Source organism: Heptranchias perlo, chromosome 9, assembly GCF_035084215.1.
Source record: "Heptranchias perlo isolate sHepPer1 chromosome 9, sHepPer1.hap1, whole genome shotgun sequence".
NCBI lineage: Eukaryota > Metazoa > Chordata > Chondrichthyes > Hexanchiformes > Hexanchidae > Heptranchias > Heptranchias perlo.
In genome coordinates, this window is record NC_090333.1 from 49,667,829 (window position 1) to 49,685,340 (window position 17,512).

The 17,512-nt window shown below is 41.5% G+C and overlaps 1 protein-coding gene and 1 long non-coding RNA gene across 2 annotated transcripts in view; both read right to left on the reverse strand.

The window, feature by feature from the left end:
• LOC137325019 (uncharacterized) overlaps positions 1-3,690 on the reverse strand; it is a 49,874-nt gene extending 46,184 nt beyond the window's left edge. The window contains exon 1 of the long non-coding RNA XR_010963777.1: positions 3,655-3,690. This is a non-coding gene — a long non-coding RNA (uncharacterized lncRNA). The remainder of the gene's footprint in view (positions 1-3,654) is intronic.
• pde4ba (phosphodiesterase 4B, cAMP-specific a) overlaps positions 1-17,512 on the reverse strand; it is a 557,078-nt gene that overhangs the window by 256,786 nt on the left and 282,780 nt on the right. The gene's annotated exons all lie outside the window — the stretch shown is intronic.

Genomic DNA, 17,512 nt, shown 5'->3' on the forward strand with positions numbered 1-17,512 from the left:
TGGTTATGAGCGGAGTCTGAGTGTTACCAGTACTACTATTAGTTAGCACTGCAATTTCAGTGAGTTACTATCAGAACGTGAAATCAAAGTTCCTCCCACCTCTGGTTTCCCCTCTGAGAATCGCTCCCCCAACCTTTAGTTTTTCCTCTTCCCCACCCACTGTTTCTCTTCTTCGCCTGTTCATTGGTGGTCTCCTGGTTCTCAGAATTTCTTGCACAACAGCTGCTGCGAAACCACAAACCAAGATACTCAACTACAGGGCATCCAACCTTTATAAGGTAAATGCAATAACATTTGCAGATGTCACGTGGTCAGAATGTCACGTGATCAAACCTCTAGGAATGCCTCCAACAAGAGTTGACAACCCTATCTTTGGGGCAGGCACAGTGCAGATGAGCATTCAATGTAGAATATAGAGAGGCAAAGAGCAATAGGAAAAGAGACTGTGGGAGAATTAAAAAGACAGATTCAGAAATTAGTAACACCCACCATGCCTCACCCTGCTCTGGAACTTGTGCTACTTGTTTCAATGTATCCATTCCACATGTTATGTGAGTCAGCAGTGTTTTTACAGACAATTGTAACTGAAATGGTTGCCATTTTTTGTCAAATCCAAAAGCAGACAAAGGTTGACTTGGGTGATCCAGGGCATGGCTTTGGATGAAGAGCATTATTAAATAATTGTATTGCTTAAAGAGTTAAATTATGAGGCCAGGTTGCATAAACTTGGATTGTATTCCCTTGAGTTTAGAAGGTTGAGAAGTGATCTAATCGAGGTCTTTAAACTGATATAGGGATTTGATAGGGTACTTACAGAGAAACCAATTCCTCTGGAGGGGGAATCCAGAAGGAAAGGGCATAATCTTAACATAAGATGCTAGGCCATTTAGGAGAAAAATCAGGAAGCACTTTTTCACACAAAGGGTAGGGGGTAGTACTCCCGAAAAGGTTGTGGGTCAATTGAAATTTTCAAGAGTGAGATCGCTAGATTTTTGTTGGATAAGGGCATCGAGCGATGTGGAGCAAATCTGGGTAAATGGAGCTATGGTACGGATCAGTCCTGGTTTAGCTGAATGGCAGAGCAGGGTCGAGGGCTGAATGGCCTACTCCTGTTCTTATGTTCATATGTTGCTATAACAGCTCTGTCACTTTCTCACACATCGACATGCCACCCTGGGTGATCTCGCTGATGGACTCACATTGACACAGTAGTGGCAGATTTGGAATACTTCCTGCCAATTTGATTCCACTGCTATCCTGATACAAATTCCTCCCAGGGTCTTCATTTGCTATGCATGGTGCCTTTGGATACCACTTCTGATAGCTTTACTGCTACTGAGAGGGAAGGAATATATTTCTGATGCCATGTTTAAAAGGCTGAAACCAGTTAAAGGGCAACATCATTTTCTGAGCAGCAGAAAGAAAACGTCACATGTAGCTCTAGAAATGTTGTTGGCTGAAATCAGTGCCGGAAGAGGCAGACAGCTGGCCACTAAGGGCAGGAAGCCTCAGGAGAGGATGGTGCAGATTGTCAGTGCAACCTTAACCACCTTAAGAACAGGCACACAAAAGTGTGGAAGGGTGACCAAGGTATGTCTGCACACAGGTGCTAAAATACATCCTTTACTACTCATAATTCTTTCACTCAGATTTTCTGCTATCATCCTCTTTCTTTCTCCGCATTTGGGTGACAGGGAAACTCGCTTCTATAAAGGAAAACCTTTGCAAACACTCGAGCACTTTTTTTAAAACTCAAAACTACTCTGGCAACTAGCAACAAAAGATGAAAGGATATTTCTCTATAACTACCTCATCGCGGCCATACGGTCAAGAGAGATTACAGGAAAGTTCTCCATGGTGTCCTGGCCAATATTTATTCTTTAACAAACATCACTAAAAAACAGATTATCTGGTCATTATCACATTGCTGTTTGTGGGACCTTGCTGTGTGCAAATTGGCTGCATTCCTACATTACAACAGTGACTACTCTTTAAAAGTACTTCATTAGCTGTAAAGCACTTTGGGACACCCTGAGGTCATGAAAGGCGCTATATAAATGCAAGTCTTTCTTTATTTTTACAATCAGAAGGTAGCTCCCCACAAAGAGAGATTACCAATTGAAATCACCCCATGCCTCTCTTGCACATCTCATAGCATCTATCAGAAAAAGAGCTTTGCCAAAGGCTCGCAAGCAAGTTGCCTGTATACTTTCTCACATTTCATAAACGTTTCTGGTCTCAGTCACATTAACAATGAAATGTGTTCATTCTAAGTAGCCTACAGACACTACCACCTCAGAGTAGTGACAGAAGCAAAATCAAACACAATTACCTTATTATCTTCCATGCCCACTTTTCACTATGCAAACCGTCAAAACAAGAAGCACTTGTCCGCCCTCACCCTTTTCTATTTCAGTGCAGTTGTACATTTAGATACAACACAACACCCTGATGGTTCAGAGTGTAAAGGCACCATCTAGAGCAGTATTGAGCCACACAGACTAGAAGACTCCAGGTTTGAGCCCCCAGTCTGCACTGTTAGCATTTGAAAAACAAATATGTGTTAAGGTTTTAGATGTGGTATTCAAAAGTGATATTTCCACTGTTGACAGAACAATACAACTCAAATCATTATGTCACTTGTTTGGCAAACAAACAACATTTTCTGAATAAGGACGGTGCTTAAGTTCTGAGAAGAATCCCCTATGTCAACCTATCTTTTTTTTCCAAATGCCAACTGACTTGTTGACCATTGCCTTCATTTCTTTTTATATAGCCAATGGAGTCAAATTTCCACAGGGATTTTCCCAATCTCCTGCTGTGACCAGTGAAAACCCTGCAGAAATGGTGCAAACAGCTGTTTCTACCATTTCTCCAGGGTTTCCACAAAGTTACAGCAGGAGATTGGGAGAACCCTCACAGAAATTCCAGATAAATATACTTAGGTGGTATAATCAATACTGGAAATTTTTTAAAGATTTATTGGAACACAGAACACGAATAGCAAGTATCCTATTCAAATTATTTTAATACAGAATAATGCACTGTGTCATGATGTAGCACATATGCATCATTCTTCAGGTTTGCCTTGTTGGTATAGTGGTGAGTTATCCTACCTGCCATGCTGGAGCCTGGGGTTTGGTTACCCGGCAAGGAAATCACAAAAGTCCCATATTTCCAAAATGAGAATTGAGCTGGCCCAACGTGCAAGCTCACTTGAACCTGCATTTAGGACTAGCCTGGCCTAATTTTCTAATAGGAGCTCTTCTTGCTAATTTAAATAGGTTACAGATGCAGAAAATGCTTGTTCAGTGAGCTTAATCTGTAGCATACTTGGCTGGTGAGTGGACAGTCCCTTATATCTGGCTGCAAGTGAGGATGAAGTTTGCTGATATCAGGAAGAAGGTAGTGGTAAGTGTGCTCCTCATTGTTGTACACCCCCTCCGTATTTATTCTACTTCTAAAAATACATCCACTGTTCAGTGCTATTTGCTGATGGCATTCTGGCTGCTCCTGGACAACCAGCATTGATGTGCATACTGATACTTCTGAGGCCAGAAATCATATATTAAATGCAAACCCTTTCTTTAAATATAGGCCACAAAAGTGATGTATGAGTAACCTTGATGTCCCCATGGCTGCCATTTGAGATACCTTGCACTCGAGGGAAGTCGACCACTTGGTGAAAGCTCTGTGTCCTGTCCAGCTGATGCCGCCTTTTCACAGGGAAAGTGATGAAGCTGTTGTCTCTTGCAAACACCGTAATGGACACAATGTGCGAACTGCAGACTGCCTGATGTGGCATATGCCCCCAGGGCGGCTTGGACAAGTAGCACCCCATAAACTTCATGCTGTGATAATCTCCAATTCTATGAGAAACGCTGTCCCTGTTCCAAATGCTGTCTAGACGTTACGCCACAGTAGATGGTACAAATGCGGGACAACCTGTCTTGTGAAGCGGAAGAGGCGGAGTTCGGTCTCTTCTGACATAGCCAGGTACATGTGGAAGCATTGATAATTGTGGATCACTGGTAAACACTTCAAGTGTCATTGCAACTACATTTGGTGACTCTTATGAATTTCTTTTCCTTATCTGAAGTATCCAGCACTTTCAGAACCCAACAAGGAACACCCATGCTCAGCAGTTTGTACAGTACCATTTAAATGTCCACAATAACTGAGAATACTTGGCAACAAAAACCTCCAAAGTGAAAAAAATGGCAGAGTTTCTTGCAAAAACAACCATTGTTTTGAGCAAAATATAGCAAAATTGAACAGAAAATGCAAAAAAAAGTTTCCAGTGAATACGAGCTAAAAGAGACCTACTTGAGCAGGCCAAGTCCCAGGATACTTGATGCATGCATCAAAAATGGGTTAGCAGCACGCCATGGGCGGACCCTTGCCAACAGTCAGGAATTCAACTGAATGACTCAATTTTTCACAGTACCCAATGTCATACTCAGGGAACAACCTCTCAACTAGAGGCTGTGCTAAAAGTGTGTGTGGGCGTCTATATAGCTCGCAAAGCAATGCAAAGTAATATAAATGGGTTCCACAATGTATTCCCTGTGTTTCCTTGCCTGTCAACTCTTTGTGAGCTGCTCGCTCATTTAAAATAGAAGCTGTTTACATGCTGTTCGCCACAGAACATTCATTCTTAAAGCTGGCGCCAACTGTTATTTGGAAAGTTGTTTTTTTGCTGCTTTTATGACTTGCCAAACTGCTGTTGCATTCAATTTTTTTCTGCTGTTTGTTATTGACAATTAGCAATGCAGGATTTCTTTGCACAAATTTCTAGCATTGTTGCTGCCATCAGTTCCATTGGGCTTTTTAATGAAATAAAATACACACATCACAAAATATATTAGAAGACCAGCTTGCATTTTGGGCTGTGGATGAGTGAAGAAACTTAAAAATCACCAAACATTTGCTTGGTTGATATTGAGCAGCAATTTCCCACACTGATAATATATAAAGAAATACAACCAGGGAAGGAGCACTATCACTGAAAATCCTCCGGTTGCGGTTTACATCCGACCAATTACCACCTCATCAGCAAAGTGATGGAAGATGTCGTTGACAATGCTATCAAGTGGCACTTACTCACCAATAACCTGCTCACCGATGCTCAGTTTGGGTTCCGTCAGGACCACTCAGCTCCAGACCTCATTACAGCCTTGGTCCAAACATGGACAAAAGAGCTGAATTCCAGAAGTGAGGCGAGAGTGACTGCCCTTGACATCAAGGCAGCATTTGACCGAGTGTGGCACCAAGGAGCCCGTGTAAAATTGAAGTCAATGGGAATCAGGGGGAAAACTCTCCAGTGGCTGGAGTCATACCTTGCACAAAGGAAGATAGTAGTGGTTGTTGAAGGCCAATCATCTCAGCTCCAGGTCATTGCTGCAGGAGTTCCTCAGGGCAGTGTCGTAGGCCCAACCATCTTCAGCTGCTTCATCAATGACCTTCCCTCCATCATAAGATCAGAAATGGGGATGTTCACTGATGATTGCACAGTGTTCAGTTCCATTCGCAACCCCTCAAATAATGAAGCAGTCTGAGCCCGCATGCTGCAAGACCTGGACAACATCCAGGCTTGGGCTCATAAGTGGCAAGTAACATTCGCACCAGACAAGTGCCAGGCATTGACAAATACCAACAAGAGAGAGTCTAACCACCTCAACATGACATTCAACGGCATTACCATCGCCGAATATCCCACCATCAACATCCTGGGGGTTACCATTGACCAGAAACCTAACTGGACCAGCCATATAAATACTGTGGCTACAAGAGGCTGGGTATTCTGCAGCGAGTGACTCACCTCCTGACTCCCCAAAGCCTTTCCACCATCTACAAGGCACAAGTCAGGAGTGTGATGGAATACTCTCCACTTGCCTGGATGAGTGCAGCTCCAACAACACTCAAGAAGCTCGACACCATCCAGGACAAAGCAGCCCGCTTGATTGGCACCCCATCCACCACCCTAAACATTCACTCCTTTCACCACCAGCGCACAGTGGCTGCAGTGTGTACCATCCACAGGAAGCACTGCAGCAACTCGCCAAGGCTTCTTCGACAGCACCTCCCAAACCCGCGACCTCTACCACCTAGAAGGACAAGAGCAGCAGGTACATGGGAACAACACCACCTGCATGTTCCCCTCCAAGTCACACACCATCCCGACTTGGAAATATATCGCCGTTCCTTCATCGTCACTGGGTCGAAATCCTGGAACTCCCTTCCTAACAGCACTGTGGGAGAACCTTCACCACACGGACTGCAGCGATTCAAGAAGGCGGCTCACCACCACCTTCTCAAGGGCAATTAGGGATGGACAATAAATGCTGGCCTCGCCAGCGACGCCCACATCCCATGAACGAATAAAAAAAAACATGAGCAGGTGGTGCTGAAAACTGTAGGCCGACAGATAGGAGAGGCTGTGGGAGATGATGAGATTGGAGCCAAGGTTCTAGTCCACTACTTCTACTAGTAAGACTAGAAGCTTGGGCAAGTAAGTTAGCTGGCACAAACGATAGACATGGGTCTAGAAATTGGATTGCACCCAAATCGGGGTACAATTCAGGTGCATACGTGCTGTACGATGCCTAATGAGGCCAGCGGTAGAACCATGCCAAATAAGTGGGCCAGCCTCATTAGGATAGTACCGTCGAGCTGTGGGCACCATGGCCTCAGAGGCAGCTCACCGGTCGTGGGATGGGCAGCAATTGATGGGGCAAGGTGGGGGGGCATGAACGGTGGTCAACGACAGCCCATAGATTTAATATGGAGCTGGGAGGGGCATTTCTATTCTTCCTTGGCTCCACAACAAGTAAAAAAAACCTCCTGTACAAACTTTTTTCACTGGCTTCTTTGTATAGTGGCTAGATACTAATGTACATTTTCTAAAATTTTTTTTTACTGTCCTTTGAGGACTGCTGGTTTGGCTGCTGAGCATCTGGAGAAACTGACCACAGCATTCACGGCACATGCTCTGGTGATTCACAGTCCAATGTGGCAAAGGAGTCTGAAACAGACGTTGGGACTCCGATTTGCAGATGCAGTGGGCCTTATGGTAGCTTCAGGCACGTGTCCATGGCACCTACTGAGTAGTCCGAACCAGTATGGAGGGCAGCACACTTCCGGCGAGGAATAAGCACTCACATGCCACCCACCATATTGGATCCTTAGGTGCCGGTTTTACGTTAGTATGGGTGCAGTGCCATAGTCATAAAAGTGCAACAAATCACATTTCAGGACGCAGGCAATGTATGAATCAAAACTATTAAGCATTTATGAAGCAACAAATCAACAATGAGCAGCAACAAAAGCCATGGCTCAGCGGTAGCACTTTCACCTCTGAGTTAGAAGGTGATGGGTTCAAGTGCCACTGCAAAGACTTTAGCACATAATCTAGACTGACCTGCATGTGCAGTATTGAGGGAGTGCTGCACTTAGAGTGCTGCATTTTAAATGAGAAATTAAACCAAGGCCCTATCTGCCTTCGGAGGTCAATGTAAAAGATTCCATGGTACTATTTGATGAAGAACTGGGGAGTTCTCCTGGTGTCCTGGCCAATGTTTATTCCTCAACTGACATTACTAAACCCGTTTAATTGGTCATTTGTCTCACTGCTGTTTGTGGGGCCTTGCAGTGTGGAAACTGGCTGACACGTTTCCCTACATTACAGCAGTGACTACACTTCAAAAGTATTTAATTCCCTGTGAAAAGTCATGAAAGGCGCTATATAAATGCAAGTTCTTTCTTTTCTCTTTGAGGGTTATTTAGAAAATATATTGTCAAGATTGAGATGTTTTCAGAGCTGTACAAACATTTTGTAGTATTTGAAATGATTTTTTTTTGACAATGAGAATCTCTTGATTTACAACCCAATTGCAATTATTCCACTCCAGCCCATATAGTGACCCAAGCCACACTCTGACCTCAGCTGACATTGCAATCTGTTCCCAAGCTTCTGTCAATGACCAGCTGTCAAGAAATGGACAAGTGCAGCCCACAGATGACTCTTTCTCCTCTGGAGAGCTCTCAGACTTCCACAATGCCTCTCTACAATTACTGTACCTCAGATCCAGAATGCAACAGAATAGAAGGAAGATATCTTGATCCACCACTCCATAGAGGTGTACGTTGGTGCTCCAAAATATTAGGGTAGATTTTCCTCTTCACTGAGCCTGGGGAAATCAGCATTCCCAACATACAGTAAAGAGGAAAAAGGGGCAGATATCCATTGCATCAGGTCTTGCCCCATTTTGCTATCCTGGGATTTCTTGGAGATTCTCCAGTAGTCATGAGAACATGATGAGAAAGAAATAACTTTTAAAAAAAGAGGGAGGATTACCATCGACAAGGGAAATAACACACAATAATCAATTCTTTTAGAAAGGTTACTGTTTTGTAAGCTTTGCTGAATAAATAGGAATGTTATGTGATTAGCATAACAAGTACAACCTTAAAAGGTTAAGATGATGTGTTTGGACAGAAAATGAGATGCAAAAAATTATTTATATGGTTTCTGCTTATAAATATTTTATGACAACAGGGTAGAACTGCAAAAATAATTTAGCATTGAACTCAACTTTGTTAAAAATATTTATTTTTATTTTACAGCTAGACATGGAACAACTCTCAACTGCAATGTTATTGCTTATTCATACATGTGTGTAATTTAGTTCACATCCTGCAATAACTGACCTACGTAATTAAATGAAATTGAATTTTAAACATTAACACACACTTGTGTGCCAAATAATTAGACTACTCACTGCACTACAGGAACACAGATCATAATCACTGAGGTAACAGATAGCCTGCAGTTCATCTACGTACTTTGATTTTGCTCACAGACTATCAGAACACTATTGTATCATGCAAGTTATAGTTGTTCTGCTCCTTAGGAACTAATGTTTGGAAAAGCTATTGGTTCTGAATGTTTAATGCAAATTAATATTGCATCTCCTGCAGCCTGAACTTTCATAAAGACCATTACCCCGGCTCCTGGCTTTTTCAGAAGCTGAAGGTGTTCCCAAAAGGCTGACAATTTGCCTTTAAAAATTTGGTGATTTGATGAATGCAAAAGTTTCTTTGTTAGCTTTTGGGTGTCAGAACTTGGCACAGTGGTGGCACTCTCACCTCTGAGTCAGAGGTTGTGGGTCTAAGCCCCATTCCAGATACTTGCGCACATAATCTAGGCTGACACTTAAGACAAGGGAGTGCCGACTATCGGATGAATCGTTAAACCGAGGCCCCATCTGCCCTCTGAGATGGATGTAAAAGATCCCATGGCACGAGTTGACCCTGGTGTCCTGGCCAATATTTATCCCTCAACCAACATAGATAAACAGATTATTTGGACTTTTATCTCATTGCTGTTTGCGGCACCTCGCTGTGTGCAAATTGGCTGCCACATTTCCCTACATTACAACAGTGACTACACTGCATTGGCTGCAAAGCACTTTGGGACATCCTGATGTTGTCAAAGGTGCAATATAAATGCAAGTTCTTTCTTTTTTGCAATTCTCTGATCCAGATGGACTACAATATTCTTTCCTAACATACAGGTGGTCTTCTGCCCTTCAGTAACATGCAGTTAAATAAAACTCAAAATCACTACAGTTCATGTCACATGAGTCAAGAAGAGAAGCCTTTTGTGTGTCTATCTGCCATGATACCATTTGGTAGCAAAAGAAAATGGCCAAAAATGAATAAAACTGACCCCGATCAACTCTGCTTGTATATAATAAAAAGCATTATACGAGTTGGAATGTGTTTGAAGGACATAATGTATTTTGCAACTCAAATGGTGCTGATGACCTGAGAACAAATGTTGCTTGAACTCCTTGATGCTTATATTCTTCTCACACACTCGAGATCATCAGTTAGCCTGTATACAACAGTTATTTGAAGTGTGTTCTTGATACTCTGGGGTAGATTTTAACTATCTGATGCTCGAGTTAGGTCAGAGGGTGTGGGTTGGTTATGATTGCAATGGTGGGGGGAGGGGGGTAGAGAGGTGAAGCCTTTGGCGGCAGCGGCCCCCATTACCACATTATTCTTGTGGAGCCTGGAGCAGAACTGCTGCTCCTCCAGATCCCACAAAAATAACTGTAGCATTTACCTATTAGGGCCTTTTCTTTTGAACCTCCAGGTTTTACAGTGCGAAGCGTCCAGAGTGCACATTCTATCCAGTAGGCAGTTTATAATGCCACCCGCTCCTATGTAAGTCCCAGGACCCTAGTTTGCCTAATGAGACTCCTGTCTGACTCAGGTGGACACCTTGGCAGCCCAGAAGGTCCTGGGAAAATGGTGATGGAGATGGAACAGGGCTGTAGGTCTACCACATCCATTTTGACTCTGCTACCGCCAGGCGGAGGGAGTTAAAATCTCCCCTTTTTATCAAACACTGTAGAATTGCAGAATTACATCAGGTAAGCAGTGTTAGTGTATGACGATGTTCAATCATTGTGCTTTCTGAAAAGAGAGGAGTCTGAGAAATTGGTTTATGTGATTGAGTTTCTAATCTCAGTCAGCAGTTTCCCACAGGGTAAGAGAATAAAATCATTTGTTAATTCAGCCAGTTGAGTACTTGCTCACTTTCTAGCAGCTGGTTACTGACTTACATAAAAAGAAGTCTGGGAGTAGTTCCATTTCCTGTACATTTTGGCCATAGGCTACAATGCTGGACTTGAAGAAGGGAGGATAAAAAGGGAAAAGAAACCAAGAAAATAAACTCTAACAATATTTATTAAATGTAGCAACTTTTTTTTAATATAAATCATTACTTTCTTGGATTTTGCAGTTTTATAACCCTGGGTAAAAATCTTTGAGTCTTCATTTGAGGCCCAATCACCTCCTTTTGGCTAATGCCAGCTTTCCTAGATTTTGATGTTTTTATACGTAGAAGCTATGACTTCACGAAGTTAAGGATAAAATTTGCCTTAAGACCCAATGCCTTCTCTTGATGTCTGCGGCATTCATTCTAATCTATTGATCGTTGAAACACAGTAAAACTGAATCACGTTGAAATATGTGGTTACCAAGTAACAGCAAAACACACACTTCGATTGAAATGAAGGATGCTCACTCTGCCTTTTGACAGTATAGACTAAGCAATTGGTGCCCTGCATTTTGCACCTGCAATGATCATTGCACCAAAAGGTGACAAAAAGATTTATAATAAGATTAAAATTGTTTTATTTATTGGTAATTTGAAAGCTTCTAAAGACATTCTGGTTTAACGAGTTTTTAAAAGACTGAAAATGTCCTCTGCTCACTTTCAGAAGAACAAGAGAATTATTATTCAGTCAGTCTTGTGACAAAAAATGAATTCCTTAACTGGCTAAGATTCTAGATGACATTTACCTACTTAAAAAGGTACAGAAAACCTGACAACTTTCACAGCACATTTAATACAGGCACAAAACAATTTTGTTTCATAGTTCCACTAACATATCAATTTCACAACAATAAGAGAAATAATTCAAAGAAAAATATATATTTTTAAAATTAAGTCAATCATCATTCGTAAAGTGACAATTTAAAGAAAGGTCACTTTGGATTTTTTAAAGCAAAAACGTATAAAGGGCTGATGCCCAAAGTGCAGGACACCAACATAGTTAAAACAACAGAAGATGACAAAGCAATAAGTATTGGTTAATGGTGACAAGATTCAATTTAAAAATCCTGCAAATTGTAGAATAATAGAAAGACTGATGGAGTGAAGGAATGCCACAGTTTTGAAGACCTGCGAAAGAATGATTTAGAGTAAAAGATGGCCGTGATGTGCCCTGATTTTAAGATGAAGATAAGAGCATGAAAGATGCCACATTTGGAGCATAGGAAAAAGAAGAAAGGACATTTCAGGAAAGCAACAAAAATAAAAATAAGAGGGGTTGAATAAAGCACTCCCTTTATTCAAAATAAACTTAACGTGCGGCATGCTTGAGTTTGCTACCATGTAGGAAATTACATAAAGTTCATGGTCAGTTCTGTGCAAGAGCAATTTATATTGCTTTTACTTTTCTCCAACTCAGTGACTGAGGATGAAGTGAAGCGAAAAAGAAAAACTTGATGTTGCTGCCTAAGTTGTCAATGGGCAACAAAACAAAAGAGTTGATAATTTCATAATCCGGCTCATTAAATCCATTGTTCCCAAGTACGATTTGTACCTTGATAATCTCCTCTACATGTAACTCAATCATAATGGGCCAGAATTTGCTGTCAAAGTAACAGTGAGGCTAATGGTGCTCGTCGTTATTTATGCGCAAATGCTACAGCAACTTCAGGCAAAGGGCAGATGCGCTGTTAAACACGGAGATGCAAAAGTTGCTGTCTGAGATGCGTTGCTCCGTCATTAACTTCGTGAAAATGCATCTCACTGCCTGCCTCATCACTGAAATGCATTGAACGAGAAGTTGCTGTATTTGAGCAGTAGATACGAACTAAACTCGCCACAATGTTATGTCTTGTCCATTTCACTCTTAGTACCCTTCCAAAGACGTGATAACTGTTACTTACTGCCAGTCAACCTCGCTGGCGCTGAAAATTAGCTATTACAAGTGTGGAGTCTCATTCCTTCAGATTTTAATTGTTGCTGGAGATTTAAAAAATGTGAAGTTTAAATTCACCCACTCTAATTTACATTTCCTTCTCAGTCCTTGCACTGATAAAAAAAAAAGTTTATTTCAAAATCCTTCAATTTGATTGGTTAAGGAGATGCACAGTTGCTTGCTCTGTTCATTCAGGCCCCAGATACCGTTAGATGCCTGCCATAGCAAATTATGGCCCATTATTTTTAGCCCTACATGTTTATGCACTGTTCATATAAACAAAGAAATGTGTGCCCTCAAGTGCTCTTACAATTCTAATTATATGTATCCCCAGGATTATATAAAATATATCTGTAAATTCAATTTGAATATATTTATTTGAAATCTGCTTAAAACAAATGACTATTTTCCCAAGAGAAAAATAATGAACTTAAATACGATTTCAGCTCAATCTAATCTTGACTTATGAATGACTTACGAAGCTGTAATCTAATTGTATGGTATGACGACACAGTAAATCATGAAAAAGTGAAGCACAAGCAGTTTGTGTCACTCATCTGAACCCCATGATTAGAATAGGGGTGTCATATCACTGCATTGTACAAATTTTTATTAAAAATTAACAACCTCAGCATTTCCTTTTAGTGCCATTTTACATGGGCAGCATTTTATGGCATTAACACACGGTGACACGGAGTGGTGGGATGCAGGCTCAGTCCATTATTTTGATGAATTGCCAATCTCATGCAATAATGCTGTGAATTGACTAAATATAGACCAGAGGAGCAACTTTCCGATGTTGCGCCCCTAGCAGGGAGCCTCTCTGTCAAAATGCATATTGTAAACTTAGTGTATGCAGCGTTCAATTTTCTGACCATTTGAATAATTTCTTATATGTGCTCTTGGCAGGCAAAGTTCCCCGCCAGGTGCAAAAAATTATCCTTTAGGTGCCTGCTTAAATGGTGAAGAGAAAAACTGGAGTGTGACTTATCAGCAGACTGCATCTGTGCATCCCCAGGCGACTGCCTCACAACAATTTTAACATTGAGTTCTGGAAACAAGTCAGGCACAGGAAGTGCATGCTGTAGAAAGATCAGAAAAGGAGAAAAAGGTAGAACATAGAAGGTAATGTATCCTACACCAAATGAAAACAACGTACACACTAGAGTGTGTGGAACTTAGCCATACAGGTGAGGAAAGTCCGAGGTACACCATAATTGGGCTCGGTGCCCCCAGCCTGGAAAACAAAAAAATTCGCCAGGTCGCCTGCTCCTGATTGTGTACAGTAACTTGTTTGTGAATTGTAGATATACGGGCATCAACATGAAAAGGATGCAAGAGAGTCATTTGTGGGTTGGCGTATTTGAGCTTTGGAGTAACATTTAGCCAGAAACATAAGATAATCAATACACAAAAACTATCGAAATAACAAAAGGAATGTAATAAATAAGATATTTTAGGGCCTTATTCTGGAAGCTTCTCCTAAGCCTTTAACGTGTCCTCTCACCCAGGAATAAGCTAATCATGGACAAAGACACTTTTTAAAAAAACAATTGTTATTGAACACTTTAAAGATGGATTGTGGATATACCTACAGAGGAAGAACAATGAGCAGGCCAGAGGCTGGGTATTCTGCGGCGAGTGACTCACCCCGACTCCCCAAAGCCTTTCCACCATCTACAAGGCACAAGTCAGGAGTGTGATGGAATACTCTCCACTTGCCTGGATAAGTGCAGCTCCAACAACACTCAAGAAGCTCGACACCATCCAGGACAAAGCAGCCCGCTTGATTGGCACCCCATCCACCACCCTAAACATTCACTCCCTTCACCACTGGCGCACAGTGGCTGCAGTGTGCACCATCCACAGGATGCACTGCAGCAACTCGCCAATGCTTCTTCAACAGCACCTCCCAAACCCGCGACCTCTACCACCTAGAAGGACAAGAGCAGCAGGCACATGGGAACAACACCACCTGCATGTTCCCCTCCAAGTCACACACTATCCCGACTTGGAAATATATCGCCGTTCCTTCATCGTCGCTGGGTCAAAATCCTGGAACTCCCTTCCTAACAGCACTGTGGGAGAACCTTCACCACACGGACTGCAGCGGTTCAAGAAGGCGGCTCACCACCACCTTCTCGAGGGCAATTAGGGATGGGCAATAAATACTGGACTCGCCAGCAAAGCCCACATCCCATGAACGAATATTAAAAAAATGAAATAGGCGTGGATTATTTTGCCATATTGTCACACACCATAATATTTACATGATGCCAGAAGACATTTTGATGCAAATTGTCTAAGCATTTGGCAAATTACAACAAGCTCATCAAACATTTCTGCAGTCTCATTAATGTGAAAATCATTGTGATAATTAATTTGATAAACACTTACCTTGGAATTTATTTAAGGCTTAGAAAATTTAATTTTACCTCAGAGTCCAGTCCTTTCTAAGTTAAATTGCAGTGAGTAGCAGTCATTTTGCACCCAGAAAAGATCTTGAATGTGATTAGTTCTGATCACAATTTTGAAGTAAGCTCCTTTATTGTGCAAATTAAATATGCTACATTAGATGGTGCAAATTATGCACGTATTAAAAAATGAAAGCGCTGATCAGCCAAATGAGAAAACAGCAACAAAAGACACAATTAAAAAATAAATAATTCAATTTCTTTTTCCAAAATCACATTGATACAGGCTGAACAAATAGTAACTTATTTTTGGAAAGATTAACCTATTTTAAATTTATGTGAATGTCTTACCAATTCAGCTGTTGTCTCAATTCCCAGAAATGTTGCAATTACTTACCTGTGAAAAAAATGACATAAGATTAGCGAACGGATGATCAAAAAACTCAGATAGCACATTATGCATTTCACACCATAACTTGTTTCATGATTTTATATCTGTAGAAAAAAAGAAAGGAAAAAGAAAGAAAGAACGAGCATTTATATAGCGCCTTTCACGACCTCAGGACATCCCACAGCGCTTTACAGCCAATGAAGTATTTTTGAAGTGTAGTCACTGTTGTAAAGTGGGAAAATACGACAGCCAATTAGCACACAGCATTTTTCCACAAATATAAATCAGATAATGAACAGTTAATCTGTTTTAGTGATGTTGGTTGGGGGATAAGTATAGGCCAAGACACAGCGGAGAACTCCCCTGCTCTTCTTCAAATAGTACCATGAGGTGAGAGGGTAGATGGGGCCTCAACTTAACTTCTCAATTTAAAGACTGCACCTCCAACAGTACAGCACTCCCTCATAATCAGCCTAAGTTATGTGCTCAAGTTTCTGGAGTGGGACTTGAACCTTCAGCCTTCTGTCTCAGAGGCAAAAGTGCTGCCACTTAGCTAAGGCTGGCACTTTATAAACAGACATGGCACCACCAAAGAAATCTATACAAAACAAAATGTGCTTCAGGAAGGCGGAACAGTTCAATGGTACTGCAACATGCCATGCCAAAGAGTGATAGGATTTAGATTTAAATTCCCCTCACATCATACAGTCACTCACTCTGGTGACTTCCTGACCTCAGTCATGCCATTGTGGGAGGGAGAATTGTTCCTAGGCCACTGTTCTATACCTTCTGTGACAAGAGCGGAACAGGTAATCTATCCACTCTTGGTTGCAACTATTGCATAGTATGGGGAGACCAGAAAACAAGAGAGAAAATACAGGGACTTTGTACGCTTATAAAAACATACTTGAATAACACATAAACAGAATAGTAAAAAATATTATTTTGAAAATTAGGAGGCTCATCAATGGACTCCTCTCAAACATCTCCAAGTGGGTAGCTCCTGAGAAGCATTGGCAGAGGTCTGAAGGTAAATCATCCAACTTGCCACTTAAACATATCATCACAAAGGGTAAAAAAAGAAATATTGCAAAGAAATCCACAGATCAAGGCTGGAAAGTCTTTTGATCTCACAATGTATCTGAAATGGAAAGAATATGGTACAGAGATTCCTATGGCGCCTGAGAAAATAAGCTGCTCCCACCCTGTGCACCATGGAGAATAGCTAGTGATACAACGCAACAGGAAAGAGCAAACAGGTGTAAAAGCTTAAGAAGAATGCTAAATAGACGTCTTTCTCCAAAGTCCGTTAAAACCTTTTGGTTCACCGTGACTATCCTAATCATACTGCGGTGTCCCATCCTACACCAATTGAGAGAAGCCTTTGGCTAGAATCTCATTCTGACAGAGAGGGATCAGAGCTTCTAAGAGAATTTATGCTGTGAACTGCTGCTATTTATTGGCTGTTCACTTTTGATTGTGTCCTTGGATTTGTACTCGAGTGAAAAGTAAATTAGGTCCCTTGAGTAAATTCTCTAGGCCTAGCAGCCAAACATGTTCAATCAATGCTTTATTAACATGCTTCTTCACTGCCTCGGATTTGATCAGGCTATAACTGTTTGTGCAATGACAGGATCAACAAAGCAGAAATTACAGTATAATCATCAACATTGGAACGTTATTGGCCCAACTTTCTAACATTGTTTCTCATCACAAAGCAAAACTGCATTACACAAAGGTCTTCTGGGCTCCCCCGCCCCAAAATGGAGATGATATCCATTTAAAATGAGGTCAATGTCATATTGCTGACCTCCTGGGAGGGGGGAGGGGGCAGCTAATGTTCCCACTCCTGGTCATTATTTCGTGACCTCAGCTGGAATGAGCCAAAGGATGGATATCATGTAAGGATTAGGATTGGTTGGTATCGTTCCCCTCTCATCACAGTCAAATAGCCTACCAGACCAGGAAGGCTGCTGGTGCCACTGGAATCATGCTCCAGCTTAGTCTAATGCCTTTAGGAGATCAAAAGAGAAAAGGTAAGGAAATTAAAATTGGGAAAAAAGTGAGGTGTTCTACCTTTACCTTTTTTTTCACTAATTGAAGGCAAGAATAAGCAGCACAAACTCTTGACCTATATATTTGTA